Genomic DNA, 21,463 nt, shown 5'->3' on the forward strand with positions numbered 1-21,463 from the left:
ACTGACAGACTGAAGGAAAGCTCCTCAAAAATGGAGGGTCTTCAAGCTCCTCAGTGGCAGGAAAAGGTTTCCCGGACCCAGTGTTGTATATTTGTTTCCCAAAAGATTGAAATAGTGGAGAGAAATCAGGTTCTGAAACCATCCAGAAGACAAAGTCTCCAACTGGTTTGTGGAAGTCCAGTTTCTCCAAATTAATCAGCGGGTGAAATGTCTCTTCATGGATGGTTTTGATTCTGTTGTTATTCACGAACAAAGCCGTCAAAGCAGCATATGAAAGAAAGTCATCTTTCATTGTTGTCTCCAGCGTGTTAAAAGAGAGATCGAGCTCAGTGATGAGTTTTGAAGCGGCTGCAGGGACTTCTCCAAGGTTTTGGCTCGAACAGTCGAAGGATGTTGTTCACAGTGGTGACACTGTTGACTGGTGATTGACAAGCACTGAGATACTAACATGACAAACACAAGAAACATCATGACTTATTCTCCTGAGTGCCTGCAAAACACAAACACAAAATCAAACTCAAAGCTTTTCTCTCAGATGCTGGTGTGGCACAATCTAATGATAAAAAAGGTCATGCTAACAGCTTTTGGAGCACAGCTGCACAAAATAACAGCTTTTGGAGCACAAAATGCATTACAGGTAAACCCAGTACCCAAACATGTTAACAAGGATAAAGAAAAAATCTGAAACAAAAGCAGGTAGTGTGGTGATTTATGTTGTGAGGATGCTTTCACTCCCATCAAAGTCACCCAGTGTTGAGAACCCAAATGAGCCCAAAAACCTCAAGTGGCTGCAACCAACAGCGAACGTCAAGAAGTGGATACTTGCATGTTGAGCCAGAAACATGCAGAAAACCCAAAAGAGGCAAGACAGCACATCTTGGTCCCACTCAGGCAGTACGAACACCTGGAAAGAGGAGCCCACAGTTCAGACCCAAGGGCACTGGTAAGGACACCAGCCAGTTATAAGTCTAGTTTTAATTTTCATTTTAGTGTTATGGCCTTTCTAAGGGTGGCCAGACCATAATATAAGGGTGATCCACCCCTGTCTGACCCCAAGCAGCACATCACACAACCAGTACAATTTTGATGGTGATTTTTTTTCACAGTGATTGAATTCTAACAAAGGAAAGGAGCGAACTATAGCTTCGGGGTGGACCCCAAAACAACAAACAAAAGGGACCGTATCTAAAGGATGTACAAAACTTATTTATGAAAAGAATAAAACCAAATGACAATGTCTTATCTCCCTAACTAAGAAAAACATGAGAAAAGGGTAATCAAATAAAAAGGCAGTCCACCCCTACATGCTCCTGTATAAAGAGACGGGTAACACAAAGCCTGCAGGTTGAGGTCCATGGCGGTGTCATCTTATATGTTGTCTCCAGGTCATTAGCCAATCTGTATGGGCCGTCCCATGGATGCACCAATCACGGAAAGGCACCTGCACACTCAGATTTACATATGAGACAACATTACGACAACAGTCGTAACATTAACTAAAAATGTTTTTCACCATCTCGTTTTAACTTCTGGTTTAGCTTCAGCTAACTAAAACTAAATGGACCTTGGAAATAATCACATCTTAATAGAGTGAACCATAGACTGTATAAAAGATAGGACCATTGCAACTTGACTGCAGCACTTCACCCTTTCACATAGTCCCAGCTCTTCTCTGTCATGTTTTATGGTGCTGCAAATGTCTTCAGTTGGTGAAAGGTCTGGGCTGCTGGTGTCTTGTTGTGCTTGCTATGCATCCCTGACTCGTTTCTTCTTTCTGCATCAAGTAAGGAATGTAGTGAAAGTTCCCAAGAGGTTAAAAACAGCACTGAAAAAATGCCATCAGACCTGAGTTGGAACACTTGGATTATGGAGCTTCTGGACCAAGAGAGTGGATGGGAGCATGTGTTTAACAAGTAAGAGTATAACGTCCCCCAAAATGTCCCTAACTAAGAAAAACATGAGAAAAGGGTAATCAAATAAAAAGGCAGTCCACCCCTACATGCTCCTGTATAAAGAAACAGGTAACACAAAGCCTGCAGGTTGAGGTCCATGGCGGTGTCATCTTATATGTTGTCTCCAGGTCAAGGAGACAACATATAACATGGATAGACAGACAGATTTCAAAATAGCCAGCTGGAATGTTAAGGGGTTGAATAACGGGATTAAGAGGAAGAAAATATTAACATATCTAAAGTTATTGTAACCCACCTAAAATTTGCCTCATGAAAATGAACTGCTGTTCCCAAAGAATGTCAGTAGGTGGCACTATGAGATTGTTTAGTGCTTGTGAACTTGAGTTGAGAACTGTAGAGAAGGAGAATAGCGCTAAGGCTACATATGCTGGTCGGAGCTACTCACCGAGTTTTTCTTTAATCCTTGTTCAAGAAAAAGGTTGTGTGTGAAGACACAAATTGGATTTTACTTTTCCGCTTGTTGATGCTGATGTACCTCTGTTTTTGTGTTTTTTGTTCATTTCCGGTGAGTTGACTAACTGCGCTAGCATAGCAAGCTAATCGTCAGCTAATCATTAGCTTAGTATAATGTAAATTTCATGTGTTCCTTTTAAGTGCTGTATTATCTTTTTATTTCTTCACTTGTGAATGTTTTAAACCAATCGGAAATATTTCTTTGGAAGCTAGTAGGTAAGTTTTATTTATTGTAATGAGATGATAAATATGAGCAGTCTTTGGCTAAATAGTACTGCGACCATGTTTTGCACTTTCCTCGTGCATCAGTAATGTACATTCTCTCAATTCATTGGATTGATGTGACTGCTGTTCACAAAATATGAGATTTGAGTTAAATTTGTATGATGTGGAAATTGTTTTAAGGTTCTTTGATTAATTTTATTATTGATTGCATTAAGTCGTTATATACAAAGAGTGAGAGACATTTGGTCACTAGTGTTGATTAAGTTGTTATATGATATTCATGTAAAATATGTTCACTGCCCTGTGCAGGTTGGTTTTTTTGTTGGAGTCTAAAGTTGCGAGCCAGGATTCCGGATCCCCAGCTGCGATGCAGGAAAGATTTCCAGCCTACTTAAAGTGACAACTGCGTGACTTCTTGACAGATAAGCTTATGAGATCTCAGAACAATACGCTACCCGGGTAGTACTACTAACATTAACACTATACTCACACACCTGAACTGAAAAGACTGAAAAGAACTCTGAGCACTGAACTCTAAAACTGAATACACAGACTGACAAATATGGACAATTGGAACTGTTGTGAACTGTTGAATGACTGTTTTTGGTTTGTTTTGAATAAATGTTGACTGTTCTTTGAGCTGTGTGTCATTCGCGCCTTAGTCGATTCCTAGACACCATAAGCCTAAGATCCTAACTTTCTCTACATTCAGTAGTGGTAAAGTATCGTGTGTTACATTATCAAGAGTTGATATAGCCTTTATTCAAGAAATGCACACGTGTAAGTCAGAAGCCTTAAAACTTAAATGTTCCTGGGTAGGTAAAGTCTTTTCCAGTCCTGGAACTGGTAAAAGTAGGGGAGTGTCGGTTCTGATTCATAAAGCAGTTAGCTTTACTGAAACAAAAGTAATAACAGATAAGGAAGGTAGATTTATATTGGTTTATGGACAACTACTGGACACACCAATAATTTTATGTAATATCTATGCACCTAATGCGGACATACTCGCCTTTTTTCACAACCTGTCACAGTATCTTTTGGAATTAGAAGGTGCACAAATAGTGGTAGGAAGAGATTTTAATCAAATACTGGATCAAGACCTAGATAGATCACTTCCTAGGAGAGGCACAGAGAGTAAATCTGTAGTTGCCATAAGGCAGATGACCTCAGGTTTAGGTCTGAATGATATTTGGCGGACAATGCATCCAGAAGGCAGGGAATATTCCTTTTACTCTCCGCCTCATAATGTTTATACTAGAATCGACTACTTTCTTATTTCTGAAGCCTTAGTGAATAACTCTATAGATTCAAGTATTGGTAACTAAGCTGTAGTGCCTCTTCACCTCACTGTGCAATACCTTTTGTGCAATACTTTTGTAAATAGTCAACGGTGCAATAGACTCAATACTTGAAATGTGCAATTCTTGAAATGTGCAATTCACTTGTATTTTTATTTTTATTCCTATTTATTCTATTTATCCCCTTCGTATATTTTATTTATATTGTCTCTGTATTTATATATATATATATATATATATATATATATATATATATATATATAAAATATTCTGTAACTCTGTAACTTCTGTCGGTGCTGTGCTTTTTTGGAAATCGAATTTCCCAGAGGAACCCACCCGAGGGATTAATAAAGTTCTATCTAATCTAATCTAATCTAATATAGTATTCTCGGACCATGTGCCAATTTTTCTGTGTCTTGAAAATATTTTACAGATTCCTCAAAGCCGCAGATAGCAATGAACTGGTCTGCATTGGTGCATCATATCTTTATTCTCTTCCCCCTCCTGCCCCCCCCCTCTTTCTTAAATAGATAACTATCATATCTGATATCATATCTCACAGTACAATAATATTGAATGGGTTGCATTGTTGTATTTTGTCATGTTTCTCAGGTCTTTGTCTGAATTTCTACGAACATTATTGCTAAGGATTGTCTTATTGCATTGGAGTCACACTGGGTTAAATATGTACACTTGGGTTTTAAGGGGTATTTATTATTTTCTTCTTTTTTTTGGGTTGTATGGAAGCCCCAAACGCAATTTCATTGTTCTTGACAATGACAATAAATAAATAAATACTAATACTAAATACTAAATGTGTCCTTAATTAAAGACTCTGGGTTTATTAAATTGATAAGCGATGAAATACAATTTTACAAACAGACAAATAATCGAGAGGACACTACATTGGCTACTTGGTGGGATGCTGTTAGGGAAAATATTCTAAAACACTTCTTCAGTAAAGACTCAGAGAAGAGAAACACACAGAACTTCTTGCTAGCAAGGGCAGCCTCCAGACTGAGACTCGCGCTGAGCTTTGCCCTTGTCTTTATTTTATACTTCAGTGTGTGTGTGTGTGTGTGTTACTGCTTGTCAAAGGGTCATATACATAAAAGCACAAAAGGTACATCCTTGGTCACAAAGAGGGTAGTCTCCCCCACCCTAGATGGTTCACCCTAGATAACACGGTGGGGAAGTCCAGCAGTTCATCTAAACAAAAGGCACTTAGACTAAAACAGACATAGCTATGTTAAAACAATAAAACAAGGTGCAACCTCTCATGCTCCCAGGACGTGGGGGTGCATTCCTGGGGTGCACACCAAGCCTGCAGCCTGTTAGAGATCACACATCCTGTCACTACACAATTAATTATATGCCTCTAAGCATACATGGTTAAATATTTCCTAATACAAATAACTACAAGCAGTATTCTACCATATGCAAACTTATATCACTAAAAGATTATACTGACTACTAAATACAATTTTCCATTGACAGATGCTATGAAGGCATACTTAAGGCGGAGGACAATTTCTTACGCTTCCTTTAAAAAGAAGGCAGCTAACAAGAATATCATTACGTTAGAAGCCAAATTAAAGGCACTTGAGGCAGTACATTCCCATACAAAAGACAGAGTTACGTTGAATAAAATTGTTAAAGTTAAATATAAGTTGAATGTACTGTACAACAGAAAGGCAGAATACGCTTTATTTCGCATTAATCAAGCATATTGGGAAATGGGAGAAAAGCCGAGTCGTTTATTAGCATACCGTCTTAAACAGAAAGACAGTATGAACCATATCCCAGGCATACGACAATCAGATGGGGTTATTTTAACTTCTTTTAGACACATAAATGATGGATTCAGGGCCTTTTACAATAATCTTTATTCTACACAAGGGAGTTTAGATGAACAGAAATTCGAAGCATTCTTTACTGATTTAAACCTGCCACAGCTTTCTACTACTGACCAGCAGATTATAGATGCTCCAATTACAGTGGAGGAGATTACCCGTGCAATTAACAGTATGCCACTTAATAAAGCTCCAGGATTAGATGGGTTACCATTGGATTTCTATAGAGCATTTGAGGATATGTTAAGTCCCCTGTTGCTCGATGTTTATAATGAGGCGTTCAAAGTAGGCTCATTACCTCAGTCAATGCACTCTGGACTTATAACATTTATTCTTAAAACTGGGAAAGACCCTTTAGACCCAAGTGGTTACCGCCCCATATCTTTGCTGAATTCTGACCAAAAAATCTTGGCAAAGGTCTTAGCGGGTCAATTAAAAGTAGTAATGGCGAAAATAATTCATGCAGACCAATCTGGTTTTGTTCCAAACCGCTATGGTTCAGATAATATTAGGCGGTTGGTTAATTTGCAAAATTATGTATATGATTCAGTATATCCAACAGTGGCCCTATCGCTGGATGCTGCAAAAGCTTTTGATTGTGTTGAGTGGGATTATCTGTTTAAGACATTAGAAAAGTTTGGTTTTGGTGACAATTTTATTAGGTGGATAAAGATATTATATGATTCGCCTTCAGCGCGAGTATTGACGAATGGGCTCATATCAGACCTATTCCTTTTACTGAGATCCACAAAAATGGGTTGTCCCCTTAGCCCCGGTCTTTTTGTAATTGCTATAGAGCCTTTGGCACAAAAACTGAGAAATAATGTAAATATATTTGAAATTTCGATGGGTAATAGTCAACATAAGCTTCTATTATATACAGATGATGTGTTGTTACTTATGACCCAGCCTGGGAAGTCAATTCCAGCCCTATTAGAATGTATAGAAAGCTTTACGCTGCTTTCAGGGTATCGCGTCAACTGGGATAAATCAGAGGCAATGCCTATGTCAGGACACTGCCCCCATACTTTATTTAAACAGTTGGGAGTGTCATGGTTCTGGGTCAGTTTCGACCCAGTATTTTGAGTTTTGATTGATTAGTTTATTTTTGAATGTTTGTTGTGGTTTTGGGCGCTATGAGTATTATTATTATTATTATTATTAGAATTCTATGTTTCTGTTTATTCATGTTTAAGGATTTGTTCTCGGTTGTATCTCACGTTTAGTTTAGTTCAGGTTCCATGTGTCATTCTGTCTGTCTCTGTGTCAGGTCTGCGTCTTGGTGTAGTGTTCTCGTTTCCTGTTTTATTGTGAAGGTCTGCGTCCCATGTGAGTGTGTTCAGTTTTACCTCTGTCTCGTCTTGTTGATTATTCCCAGCTGTGTCCACCACCTGTGTGTAATTCCCCTGTGTTTCTCTGTGTGTATTTAAGTCGTGTCCTCTGTCATTGTAGTTGCTGGTCCGTCTGTGTTTTCCACCATGTTTCATCCGTGTGTTCCCTGCCGTCACCATCTTGTACCGTCGTCCACCTTGCTTCATGTTTGAGTTCCGGTTCGTATTCAGTAGTTTAGTTGTCTCCAGTCTAGTTTAGTTTGTGCTCCATTTGCTGTTTGTCTATATTTATTTCGTGTCCAATAAACCACCTTCACTCCTCCACTACTGCCTGCGATTGATCCTCATTTATTATTTTTATACGGCTTATCTCACTCGCCGTGACAGTACGGACCAGCCAGCTATGGATCCAGCGGCATTCAGTCCACCCAGGGAGCTTCGGGAGGCCGTTATTGACTCTGCTTCTAGATTAATTAACCAGTGGTTAGAGCATGAGGGAGACGCCTCTCTTTACACTGTGGAAGCCAACCTACAACACCTTATTTCCGGTTATCCCTGGCTATTGGACTCTCTGCATCCGCTCGTGCAGAGTTTCGTTCTCCACGAGCTTCACCTACACCCCCCCGCCGCTACCGCAATTTTTTGTGTTTCTACTGAGGATAACAATGATTTCTCACCCATGGCCATAGCTTCTAAGACTGCCTGTTCTGAACCCTCGTTCCATGTTTATGACCGTGTCCGCTCCATTGTCCCATCCTCACTTCCATCCCAGTCAAATGCCAGGCCTGTAATGCTGCCCTCAGTTCAGTCAGCAGCCGCGCTGCCCTCAGTTCAGTTTGCAGCCGCGCTGCCCTCAGTTCAGTCACCCACTCCACCACTTATTACAACTCCACTACAGTCGTCTCCGCTACCTGTAGGTCACTCTGTAGCCGCTTCGCTGCCTATTGCTCTGTCGCCACCAGTTCAGCTGTCTGTCCGCTCGTTTACTCAGCCACCATCCTCACTATCTCATTCAAAGCAGGGAACACACTTCACCACAATATCTGCTGGTTCTCTTAAGCTGGCCATGTCAGAGACAGTTGCTCCCTCTAGGGCCTCCCCAGAGGCTGGGTGTCAGTCACCAGCCAACTCTGGACCCCTAGAGGTCAAGACGCCAGCGCCACCAGCCTCACCGGAGAACTCACCAGAACAGTCTCAGCTCTCAGCACCCCCTGAGAGTTCAAGTGAGTTCACCCGTCCGCCTCCGTCCTCTGCTGAGTGTATTGGGGAACACTTTCAGCCCTCTGAGGACTGCATCCCACTGTTGCTGCCTGAGTCTAGCCACTGTGCTGCTCAGTCCCAGCCAGTGTCCACACTGGCAGAGGTCTCCGTGCCTGCTGCTTCAGTGTCTGTTTCCACTGGAGGGCCAGAGGAGCCCGTCCAGTCTCAAGCCATGTTAGCTGGGGGTTCAGGTGAACCCAGCCAGCATCCTGCCTCGTCGGCTGGAGGGCCTGAGGAGCCCAGCCAGCCTCAAGTGTCGTCAGCTGGGGGTTCGGGAGAACCCAGCCAGCCTCAACTGTCGTCAGCTGGGGGGCCCGAGTTGCCCGTCCAGCCTCAAGCCAAGTCAGATGGTGGGTCTGAGGAGCCCACCCAGCACCATGCCTCGTCTGCTGGGGGTCCGGGGAAGTTTGTTTAGCCACCACCTGCTGAATCATCCCCTGTGGCTTCTACACCGTTGCCTGCATCCACATCACCTCCTGCAGCATCACTGCCTGCAGCATCACCACTGTCTGGTTCCGCAGCCGTCCCGCTGCTGTGCCTTCATCCACGCCTGGTCCAGCTTCCGTGCCTTCATCTGGTCCGGCTCCGCCTTCGTCTGGCCCTGCCTCATCTTCGTTTGGTCCAGCTTCAGCTCCGCCTTCATCTGGTTCGGCTTCAGCTCCGCCTTCGTCTGGTCCTGCCTCGTCTTCGTCTGGTCCTGCCTCGTCTGGTCCTGCGGTTGCCACACCGCCATCAGAGCCAGCTCGACCCGTTCTGCCTCGCCTCTGCCGGCCGTTTTCCGGGCCTCTAAGTTGGCATCATGGCCTTCGGGGACGGCCTCCGGAAAGAGTTCGTCGCCGCCGCTGGCATCGCGGCCGACCTCCGGACCTGCTCAGTGGCCGCCACTGCCTTCCAAGTGGTCGGCCTCCAGAACTGTTTGCCCATCGCCGCCGTTGCCGTGTGCACGGCCGGCCTCCAGAACTGTCTTGGTCCTTGTGTTGTCGACCCCCTGAACTTTTCTTAGACTCTTGTTGAGCTCTAGTTTGGTTTTGTTTTTGATCTGTTTTCCTGTGTTCGTGGACTGTTTTCTTGTGTTTTTGGACTGGTTTTGGCCTTCATCTGGTCCGGCTCCGCCTTCGTCTGGCCCTGCCTCGTCTTCGTTTGGTCCGGCTTCAGCTCCGCCTTCATCTGGTTGGGCTTCAGCCCCTTGTTTTTGGTTTCGTACCCTCCTTCCTTGACCCCCTCCACCCACCCTGGTCTGGTGCTCTGTTTTGTTGCTGTCTTTTTGTTTGGGGCTGTCGGGGGCCAGCCCTTGGAGGAGGGGGGGGGGGGGTACTGTCATGGTTCTGGGTCAGTTTCGACCCAGTATTTTGAGTTTTGATTGATTAGTTTATTTTTGAATGTTTGTTGTGGTTTTGGGCGTTATGAGTATTATTATTATTATTATTATTATTATTCCATCCATCCATCCATCCATTCGCTTCCGCTTGTCCTTTTCAGGGTCGCGGGGGGCGCTGGAGCCTATCCCAGCTGTCATAGGGCGAGAGGCGGGGTACACCTTGGACAGGTCGCCAGTCTGTCGCAGGGCCAACACACAGGGACAGACAACCATTCGCACTCACATTCATTTGCACATTCACACCGGGGCCCTGTTTCAGGAAGCCGGTTTAGTGGAAAAACTGAGTAAGTATACCCTGAGTTAACGAAAACTCTGGGTTTTCGGTTTCACAAAGCGAGTTCAGCTGCAGCCTGAGTGAGTCACTATGACGACACACTCCGTGAAGCTAACCTGCCCCCTAGCAGGTTTACTACAACTAACCCTGACTGTCTCCGCCCCTTTGTCGGAAACCTGACAGTAGGAAGTGTCGGACATGGCGTGCCACTTCCTTGAAGAGCCAGTAGATCGTGAAGCCCAAATTCTCCGCAGAGCTCTCCGCCGGGAGAGAGTGATCAGAGCGCGTTTGGACATTTTATCATTTCCTGATGATTTCCTGTGCGAACGTTACCGTTTCTCAGCACAATCTATAATTTATTTGGATAACATCCTCAGGCCATATATTACGCATGTGACACATCGCGGACATGCTCTCAGTTCATTGCATATTATTTGTATTGCACTTCGGTTTCTTGCAAACGGGAGCTTTCTGTATAATATTGGTGACGCTGAGCACGTTTCCAAGGCTACCGTCTGTCGGGCAGTCAGGAATGTTACAGTTGCACTGAAACGTCTCCTGTACTCGTTTGTGGTGTTCCCCGGTCACAGACCCACAAGATTTATCAAAGAGGGATGCCACAAAATTGCAGGTATCAGGATGACCAAAACTTAATGTATGATGTGGTGATACTTGGACTACTACTTAAATTGCACATTTATTTTCAGGGTTCCCAGGCGTGATTGGCTGTACAGATGGCACTCACATTCCAATCATTGCTCCTTCAGTAAATGAAGGAGACTATGTGAACAGGAAGTCTTTCCACAGCATTAATGTACAGGTACATAGTTCCCTGTAGCATGTCAAACTAACAAATTATTTCATTATAGTAATGGATGCTAATTTGTGTTCTCTGCACTGTGAAGATCATATATGATGCTGCCAACATTATCACAAATGTGGAAGCCAAGTGGCCAGGCTCTGTCCATGACTCACAAATATTCCATGAATGTACACTGAGCACAAAATTTGGACATGGTGAGTTGAGAATACTTTAAAATATATAAAGACCAATTGCTTCAGGGACATTTGAACTGAAGTGTACCCTTCTGTCTTAGGAGAGTTCACTGGCTACTTGCTTGGTGATAGGGGGTATCCATGTTTACCCTATTTGCTTACCCCTTACCCTGACCCTGAACCGGGCCCACAGCAGCGATATAATCTGGCTAATTGCAGGACAAGAGCCAGAATTGAAATGACTATCGGAATGCTTAAGGCCCGGTTCCAGTGCCTGCAAAGACTCAGGGTCACCCCAGAAAGGGCATGTGACATTATTGTGGCATGTGTGATTCTTCACAACATTGCCACAATTAGAGGAGAACACTGTCCTTCTGAACCAAACATCAGCAGTGATCCAAACCATGAACATCCTGACCCTCCCACGGACATACAAGATGGAAGAGCAGTCAGAGACACCATATGTCACAATCATTTCTTTTGACCCATCACCTCAACATGTTGAAAGAAGAATAAACAGATTTTTTGTTCAACTGGCTTTATTGGTCGCCTGTATTTCCTGTACACAAAGTATTAAAAGATGTAAACCTCATAAAGTGTCTCTGTTGCTTCCTCCTCTGTAACAGCTGTCAATGTTTCTTCATTATTTTCCTGTAGTAAAGAAATAAACAACATTGCTGTTCTACTGTAAACTCATATAATCTGTGGAGTATTACTCACAACTGCATGTTGGTCTGGCTCAACAGGAGGCTGCACCAGATGCAGTACACCATCACCATCAACTGATAGAATATGAGGTTTATACAGGTCACTTATAACTTACAAGGGACCAAATGGCAATTAACAAACATACCAAGCACCTTACACTTCATTGTCATTATGCTCTCAAAGACAACCAAGGCTGAGGGAAGGCAAAATCAGTCGGAAAATAACTTCACTACAAAATAATTCATTATGGTAAAGAGTTTATCAAATGAATGTGTCGCACTGCAAAGGTGACTGTGAAGAAAGGATGTATGCACATCATGTATTATTTTGAATTTACCCCTTATGTAGGCACTTGTGTCTTGCGGGGTTATTGACTCAGAGGATGTCCCCGCAGAGATGCCTTCGGCCACAGGGCGCCCACTGTTTTGGCTGAGGGCCAACTGCTCAGCCTCTGTGAGTGGTGGTGGAGGACCCCCACCTGTTTTTCGGGCCTCCGCTTTTTTTCTGTTGGCTATAACGGGCCACATTTGAGCATACAGAGTAAGCAAATATGTACTTGTAATGTGCTCAGATAATTTCAATAAGTGCTTACAGAAAGAAAATTAATGTAGCCTCTAACTGCAATTGATTTACATGGGACAAACAGACCAAGCACTATGGCTCATAATACAATTACACCTTACCTGTTTGGACTGTATTTTTATATTTCATTTTTACTTGCTGCCAGGCACGTTTGGGGCCTGTTGGGTTGCACCTGCGCTCACATCACATCACAAAATAAAATGTATATGTAGTGGCAATTCCTTTACTTTTGTAAGATCAAACGTCCCACAACTTAAAGTCCACAAGCCACTGCTGCACTGAGGTAATATTTCGTACGCAGGCAAAAGAAGTCCATTGTCCAAACCTTTTAGTTGAGAGTTTTGGTTTTGGTTTATTTATCCATTTGGCAAGCAATAACAAGATCCTTCCTACTGCTTCTCCTGCTCTGGTAAAAAACCATAGGCCCACCCCAATGCATGCTGGTCCTATACCAGTCTCTTTATTTATAGAAACAAAATGGCCCTACAGCTCTTACTGACTAATTTAACAAAATAACAACAAACAAAACAAATCATTTAAAACAAAATATTAACCGACAAATAAACCCCAAAATATAAGTAAACTAACAACAAACTTTAACTAATTTCAAAAATAAGAACAAAAACAAAAATAAAGAACAAATAGCTCCAACAGTATAAAATAACAAATAAAATAACATATGATAAAATAACGTGTTAAATGGGTGGAAATCCCTCGATCAATGTTTAAATTAACACTCACGCATTGACTCTGTCGGCTATGTTTTGCCATGCATGCTTTTGCAGCTGTGGCTGTGTTACTTTTTTCCGCGGAATTTGCATGTTATCGGCATATGCTGCCATCAGAATTTCGGCCTCAAGCGCTGTGAAATACATTGACCGCGCCTTCTTTCCCTCCGTCTCCATGGTGACTCGCTTAATCTGTGCTCCGCTTATCAGGGCTTTATGTATCCTCGTCCGCGCGCTTCACTTGGGGTTAAAGCAACTCCGCGTTGACTGAACTAATTGTTATCAGCCTTTCTGAAACGGAATATTCCGAGTTGGACAGTTCGGGGTTACTCAACCGTGAGTGTCGTTTTTCACTCTGAGTTTTCCAAACCGGCTTCCTGAAACAGGGCCCTAGTGACAATTTGGATTATCCAATTAACCTATCCCCACAAGCTGCATGTCTTTGGACGGTGGGAGGAAGCCGGAGTACCCGGAGAGAACCCACGCAAACACGGGGAGAACATGCAAACTCCACACAGAAAGACCCCGGCCTGATGTTGGAATTGAACTCAGGACCTTCTTGCTGTGCGGCAACAGTGCTAACCACCGTGCCACCGTGCTGCCCTATTATTATTATTATTATTATTATTATTATTATTCTATGTTTCTGTTTATTCATGTTTAAGGATTTGTTCTCGGTTGTATCTCACGTTTAGTTTAGTTCAGGTTCCATGTAGGGCTGAACGATATATCACATTTGCGATAATATCGCGACATGATCAAGTGCAATTTTCTAACCGCAAAGGCTGCGATTATACTCTGGACATGTCCAAATTCATGGGCTGCATCCTCCTGAGGCCGCATTTGTAGACCGATTACGTCACAGCGACGCGCCGAAGGCTGTCCAAATTACTACCATATCCCAGAATTCATAGCGCGGCCCAGCCAAACTCCAGTTTCCAGCAATGGCGGCCGCTACTAAGTTTTAAAATTACTCATACTAATCTTTCAGGGTCACAAAATAAACTTTTAACATATTTTCAGGCGAGAAAGTAGTTGTGTAAACATCAAATATCTGCTCGGTTTATCAAGATATCCCATATTTGCAAAAGTGCTTCGACGTTTTCAGAGGCGTCTGCTACCCACCAGCTCGACAGCTAGCCGGGAGCTCGAGGGTTACTGATGCGGCCGAGAACGGCACAACTCCCGGCACATCATTTTCAGATCACCGCGGAGTTTCGCTGCTCGGGTTAAACGTAATATATAAGTCACTTAGACAACCTAAAAATGTTATTGTTGGGCTTTTTTCAGTGTTTTGTTTGTTCGTGAGTAAATCGGTTTGGCTGAGATTAAAGTTATTAGATTAGATAAAATAAAACTTTATTAATCCCCCGGGTGGGTTCCTCCTTGGTTTTCACACAGCTGACTAAACGTCAAACAGAAAACTTATTAAACAGAAGTATGAGACAGTCGAGAATTTACACCAGTGTCTGGTTATATTTTAGATAGCAAGAAGCAGACGGCCGAGTTTATTAAACTCCACCGAGACAGCGGTGACGCTAATCAGAACTAGACCGTCCAATTTCACGCCTTTAAATTTTAAAGGCGTGTTTGTGTGTGTGTTTATACAATTGCTATTATGTTTGCACTTTATGTGTAATGTTACTGACTGCAGAGATCAGTAAGATGTGTGTATTTTTTATTTATTAGTTTTATTTATTTAATATTATTTTTTAATTGAATGACTGTCTAGTAGTTTGTCGAAAAACTGAGTGTGGTAAAGCCACTGATTTTTTTTTATGTATATTTCTGCAATCTGCACATTGTACTGACTTTCATTTTAATGTTTACACCAGGGTTCCTTGTCAGCACTTTATGCTCAGATGTTTGTAAGCTAAAAATAAACTATTGTGTATGTTCAAATATACTGTTGTGATTGAAGAAGTTAAATAAAAATGTCAGTCATCAATTCATGCATCACCTCATGTCATCATAACAGAGGTCTGTCTTCCAGGAAAGAACAGTTTAAAATTAATGTAATATAGTATTGGCCATACTATATGATGTATTGCTTGTCTTTGTTTAATAATACAGAAGACAAAGACCTTAAAAAATAATCGCATATCGCATCGCAATCGCAATATTGGGGCAAAAAATCGCAATTAGATTATTTTCCATAATCGTTCAGCCCTAGTTCCATGTGTCATTCTGTCTGTCTCTGTGTCAGGTCTGCGTCTTGGTGTAGTGTTCTCGTTTCCTGTTTTATTGTGAAGGTCTGCGTCCCATGTGAGTGTGTTCAGTTTTACCTCTGTCTCGTCTTGTTGATTATTCCCAGCTGTGTCCACCACCTGTGTGTATTTAAGTCGTGTCCTCTGTCATTGTAGTTGCTGGTCTGTCTGTGTTTTCCACCATGTTTCATCCGTGTGTTCCCTGCCGTCACCATCTTGTACCGTCGTCCACCTTGCTTCATGTTTGAGTTCCGGTTCGTATTCAGTAGTTTAGTTGTCTCCAGTCTAGTTTAGTTTGTGCTCCATTTGCTGTTTGTCTATATTTATTTCGTGTCCAATAAACCACCTTCACTCCTCCACTACTGCCTGCGATTGGATCCTCATTTATTATTTTTATACGGCTTATCTCACTCGCCGTGACAGGGAGTTTCTGTGGTCCGTGAATGGTTTGAGGTATTTGGGGATACAAATTACCTCGGATTACACTAAGATGGTTCCAGCAAATATGGAGCCAATGTTTGAAAGGATAAAAATGGAATTTGGTAGATGGTCCAGAGTGTGTCTCACAATATGGGGTAAAATTAGTTGTATTAAGATGATGACTGCACCCATGATCTTTTATATTTTATCTAATATTCCATTACACATTCCAGATAAGTATTTCAAAGATCTAGACTTTTTAATGCGGCAGTTTCTTTGGGATAGCTCACCACATCGTTTAAGTATTAAGAAACTTCAAGCGAGTGCAAAACAAGGAGGTTTTTCATTGCCTAATTTCCAATGGTATTATTGGGTGATGAACGTGAAACAACTTAGAGCTTGGTTACCTACTGCACCAGTTAAACCCATCTGGTCCCATATAGAGACGGAAGTTAATGGCGGTATTTCTCCTTGGAGGGAGCTGTTTGATACCAGTCATAAAACTACCCATCCTATAATTGCAAAGATACTGTGGTTTAAATTACATAGGGCAGGTCGCTGGGACTTTATTAAATCACCTTCGGCAACCTTATGGAGTAATAAAATAATTTTAATTGGAGGGACATCGGTTGACTGGTTACAGTGCCGTAAAGCAGGCATCCTTAATGTATCAGATTTATTTGACTGTGGGACTAAATGTTTTTTAAGCTTTGATAAAATTGTGGAGTTATATAAGTTGCAGCGTAATCAATTCTGGAGATATGTCCAAATACATAGTTCATTATCGAAGTGGCTGGGAACCCCTTTGAGTTGTCCTGTGGGCAGCCCTGTGGAAGTCCTGCTCTCAAGATCATCCTTGGGTAAAGGCATTACCTCTAAGATTTATCACTTATTGCAAGAACGGTCAGCTGACCCTCTCCTTAAAGTTAAGGGCTACTGGGCCCAGGGCATGGCATTGGACATATCTTCAGTTGAATGGGATTCATGTTTTCAAAATATTAATACTATGTATAAAGAAACAGGCAGTAGACAATCCATAGGTGGCATCGAACACCGCAACAATTGTATAAATGGAACCTGGCCTCTACGGACGAATGTTGGAGATGTGATGGTCAAAATGCTTTGATTTTACATATCTTATGGAGCTGTTCGGCACTTCGGGATTGGTGGGAAAATATAATGGAGGTAATTTTCAGTGTTTTAAAAAGGAGATTTGTTATCTCACCAAAACAGTCCATACTTGGTATAACCACAGAAATTTCTGATGTACAGGGAGTGCAGAATTATTAGGCAAATGAGTATTTTGTCCACATCATCCTCTTCATGCATGTTGTCTTACTCCAAGCTGTATAGGCTCGAAAGCCTACTACCAATTAAGCATATTAGGTGATGTGCATCTCTGTAATGAGAAGGGGTGTGGTCTAATGACATCAACACCCTATATCAGGTGTGCATAATTATTAGGCAACGTCCTTTCCTTTGGCAAAATGGGTCAAAAGAAGAACTTGACAGGCTCAGAAAAGTCAAAAATAGTGAGATATCTTGCAGAGGGATGCAGCAGTCTCAAAATTGCAAAGCTTCTGAAGCGTGATCATCGAACAATCAAGCGTTTCATTCAAAATAGTCAACAGGGTCGCAAGAAGCGTGTGGAAAAACCAAGGCGCAAAATAACTGCCCATGAACTGAGAAAAGTCAAGCGTGCAGCTGCCAAGATGCCACTTGCCACCAGTTTGGCCATATTTCAGAGCTGCAACATCACTGGAGTGCCCAAAAGCACAAGGTGTGCAATACTCAGAGACATGGCCAAGGTAAGAAAGGCTGAAAGACGACCACCACTGAACAAGACACACAAGCTGAAACGTCAAGACTGGGCCAAGAAACATCTCAAGATTGATTTTTCTAAGGTTTTATGGACTGATGACATGAGAGTGAGTCTTGATGGGCCAGATGGATGGGCCCGTGGCTGGATTGGTAAAGGGCAGAGAGCTCAATCCGACTCAGATGCCAGCAAGGTGGAGGTGGAGTACTGGTTTGGGCTGGTATCATCAAAGATGAGCTTGTGGGGCCTTTTCGGGTTGAGGATGGAGTCAAGCTCAACTCCCAGTCCTACTGCCAGTTTCTGGAAGACACCTTCTTCAAGCAGTGGTACAGGAAGAAGTCTGCATCCTTCAAGAAAAACATGATTTCCATGCAGGACAATGCTCCATCACACGCGTCCAAGTACTCCACAGCGTGGCTGGCAAGAAAGGGTATAAAAGAAGAAAAACTAATGACATGGCCACCTTGTTCACCTGATCTGAACCCCATTGAGAACCTGTGGTCCATCATCAAATGTGAGATTTACAAGGAGGGAAAACAGTACACCTCTCTGAACAGTGTCTGGGAGGCTGTGGTTGCTGCTGCACGCAATGTTGATGGTGAACAGATCAAAACACTGACAGAATCCATGGATGGCAGGCTTTTGAGTGTCCTTGCAAAGAAAGGTGGCTATATTGGTCACTGATTTGTTGTTGTTTTGTTTTTGAATGTCAGAAATGTATATTTGTGAATGTGGAGATGTTATATTGGTTTCACTGGTAAAAATAAATAATTGAAATGGGTATATATTTGTTTTTTGTTAAGTTGCCTAATAATTATGCACAGTAATAGTCACCTGCACACACAGATATCCCCCTAAAATAGCTCAAACTAAAAACAAAAACTACTTCCAAAAACATTCAGCTTTGATATTAATGAGTTTTTTGGGTTCATTGAGAACATGGTTGTTGTTCAATAATAAAATTATTCCTCAGAAATACAACTTGCCTAATAATTCTGCACTCCCTGTAGATTTTTCCAGTTATACAAAAAGATGGATTATTTTGGCTCTTACTACGGCCAAACGGGTCCTGCTAAGACATTGGCGGAAAAAGAACCCCCCCTCCCTATGAAGAGTGGCTAAAGACAATGGCTAAGTTGGCGTCTTACGAAAAAGTGACTTATGGTTTATTAGACAAATTGCATCAATATGATTGTATTTGGTCCCCCTTTACAAGCTGGCTTTCTGTAACTTGAAGAACAGAGGAGTAATGACAGAGTGGTGGTGTGGGAATTGGTGTGCGAAGAAAGAATAGGATAACTTCCCTTTGTTTTGTTTTTTGTTGTTGTGTTTTGTTTTTGTTTGTTTGTTTTTTAAACTATTTATTTATGTAGTTATCCTTAAGCTCTGTTATTGAAGTTTAAAATGAAATAAATAAAAATTGTTGATGATAAAAAAAAGTTTAAACTTCAAAGCTCATGCATGCATGCACATCCAGTGCTCAGTGTCTAATTGTGTGTTTGTGTTTTTATCTTTTTGCAGTAGCGCAGTGAAACATTTGGGCGGTGGATAAATAATGGAAAATAAAATTCAGACTACAGACGGCTTCAGGTGAGTACACGTGGTGCACAAGGACCAAAGCTCACCTTCTCAACCTGGACAAAATGAATTATTTTACACTGATACTGTAAACTTTTGTTTGTGTGTCAGGTTTCCATACATCGGAAGCAGCTGCTGCATCTGTAATTCTGTCCGTCCCGAGGAGAGTCCACACTCTACATCCTTGGCTCACCTATAATGACGCACAGGTGCTGCACACAACTAGATCTGCAGCTTGTGAGGAACAGCAGCACTCAGCCTACATCCTGTTTTACAAGATTAACGTAAGAAGACAGCATCTCATCCTGAAGTGAGAGAATGGCACGCCAGCTGCAGCCTAATCCAGTCTCTCTTCTTTTCTTTTTTCGGTGCCCAGACACCCTTCAGTTTCATCATGTCATCCCTAACAATACAATGTAGAGTTGGATGGAGGATGAAGACAGCAGAGAGCAAAAGAAACAGGTAAGAGCAGACAGGTAGTCAGAGTTAACAAAAACTTTTAAAGCCAGTGTAGCTTCTGTTTTGAACACATTTATTGATGACAATTTTACATAAATAAGCAGTGTGTTATACTGTTATCAGATGTGGAGTCTCACTAACCACTTTAATAGTGACTTGTGTCTCAAATACTGTTTATTTGTCTTAGTTACAGATAGTGAAATAAAAATGGAACGAGAAGCGTAGGATTTTGAATTGATACCATTGGTGCATCTACTAAAGTTCTGGGGTCAGTTTGAATATCAGTGACCTTGACCTTGAGTTCAAGTTTTCTGAAAATCTTGTGAATGCTACAACTCTGTGACGAGAAGTAAGTCTCCTAGGTCTTTAAATTTGTATATAGGTGAATCTAGTAGGAAGCTGAAGGGTTGCACTGCGGGCCATCTGTAGAGGTGTAGAGTCAACAACCTGTCTGTGAACGTGGACAAAACAAAAGAGATTGTTGACTTCAGGAGAGCACAGTGGGATCACTGCCCACTTAACATGAATGGATCCTCTGTGGAGGTCGTCAAGAGCACCAGATTTCTTGGTGTCCACCTGGCGGAGAACCTCTCCTGCTCCCTCAACACCAGCTCCATAACCAAGAAGGCCCAGCAGCGTCTCTACTTCAAGCAGAAGCTGAGGAAAGCCCATCTCCCACCATCCATTCTCACCACCTTTTACAGTGGGACTAACAAGAGCATCCTAAGTAGCTGCATCACTGTCTGGTATGGTAACTGCAGCGTATTAGATCGCAGTACCCTACAACGGATTGTGAGAGCAGCTGAGAAGATCATTGGAGTCCCTCTCCCCTCCTTATAACACCCGCTTGCTGGAGGACCCCACACAGCCTTCAAACACACTCTTCACCCTGCTGCCTTCTGGAAAGAGGTCCCAGAACATCCGGGCCCTCGCTACCAAACTACGGAAAAGTTTCTTCCCACAAGCCGTCAGACCCCTGAACACTCAGTGACTGCACTGGCACACGCACACCTTCACACATGTCACTACCAAGCACTTATCTGCAGTATCTCACACTCATACACATACATACAGACACCAAGTTACTTTTGCACAATACTCAGCATTTTGCACATTTCCATTGTCTTGTGTCTGTATCGTCCTGTTCTGTCTAGTTTTGCACTGTTTTGTCTTGTTTATTTTTGCAATTTATGCACACTGCACTTTATGTAGTCCTGGGTTTGTCCGTATATGTCATATATAGCACCAGGGTCTCGGAGGAACGCGGTCTCATTTCACTCTGTACAGTACCTCTGCACGTGGTTAAAATGACAATAAAAGCCACTTGACTTGACCTGTATTTTGTAGCAGTTGCTTGGAGACGAGCACCATACAGTTCAAATGAGCATACATTCCAAAATATGCAAATGAGCCCCATACATCATAATGCTGATGTTTGCTGTTCAGGGTATGAACGTTCTATGCTGAAAGTTTATAAATATACAACCTTTGACTGCTTGTTTTCAGTTGAACTTTTGCAAAGCTGAGGAGATTTTGGCTGCGATCACATCAAGTCCAAAGATGTTTAAACTTCTTTTTCACAGAAAGGTAAGTTTGAAGAGACTCGCAGCACATTTCTCTGAATGTTTTCTTATGGTAAATAAGCATTTTTGAAACTTTTAAGGAAGCTTCTTGGATGATTTCTGTAAAAACTGAATTTTGAATCCAAATGAAGGATATTGTATTTTCTTACCATATACTTTGTTTTATGCCATTACTGATGTTGCTTTTCTTGTTTCTAAACAGAAATCACACAAACAAAACGTGGCAGAGAAGGAAATTCCTTCTACATCTCATCAGAGGTAAAGAAATGCGCCGCTCTTTAATGCTGCTGGAGATATTTATAGCAGTGGTTTAGTTGGAGCTCTTGTTGGAGTGTAAA

At 42.2% G+C, this 21,463-nt stretch overlaps 1 long non-coding RNA gene across 1 annotated transcript; it reads left to right on the forward strand.

The window, feature by feature from the left end:
• Nucleotides 1–1,876: 1,876 nt before the first annotated feature.
• Nucleotides 1,877–21,367, forward strand: LOC143414535 (uncharacterized). Its single transcript, XR_013095161.1, has 7 exons — nucleotides 1,877–2,478; nucleotides 2,961–3,110; nucleotides 19,027–19,095; nucleotides 19,195–19,367; nucleotides 19,460–19,545; nucleotides 21,049–21,129; nucleotides 21,328–21,367. It is a non-coding gene; the product is annotated as an uncharacterized LOC143414535 (long non-coding RNA).
• The last annotated feature ends 96 nt before the right edge of the window (nucleotides 21,368–21,463 follow it).

Source organism: Maylandia zebra, linkage group LG22 (assembly GCF_041146795.1).
Source record: "Maylandia zebra isolate NMK-2024a linkage group LG22, Mzebra_GT3a, whole genome shotgun sequence".
NCBI classification, from domain to species: Eukaryota; Metazoa; Chordata; class Actinopteri; order Cichliformes; family Cichlidae; genus Maylandia; species Maylandia zebra.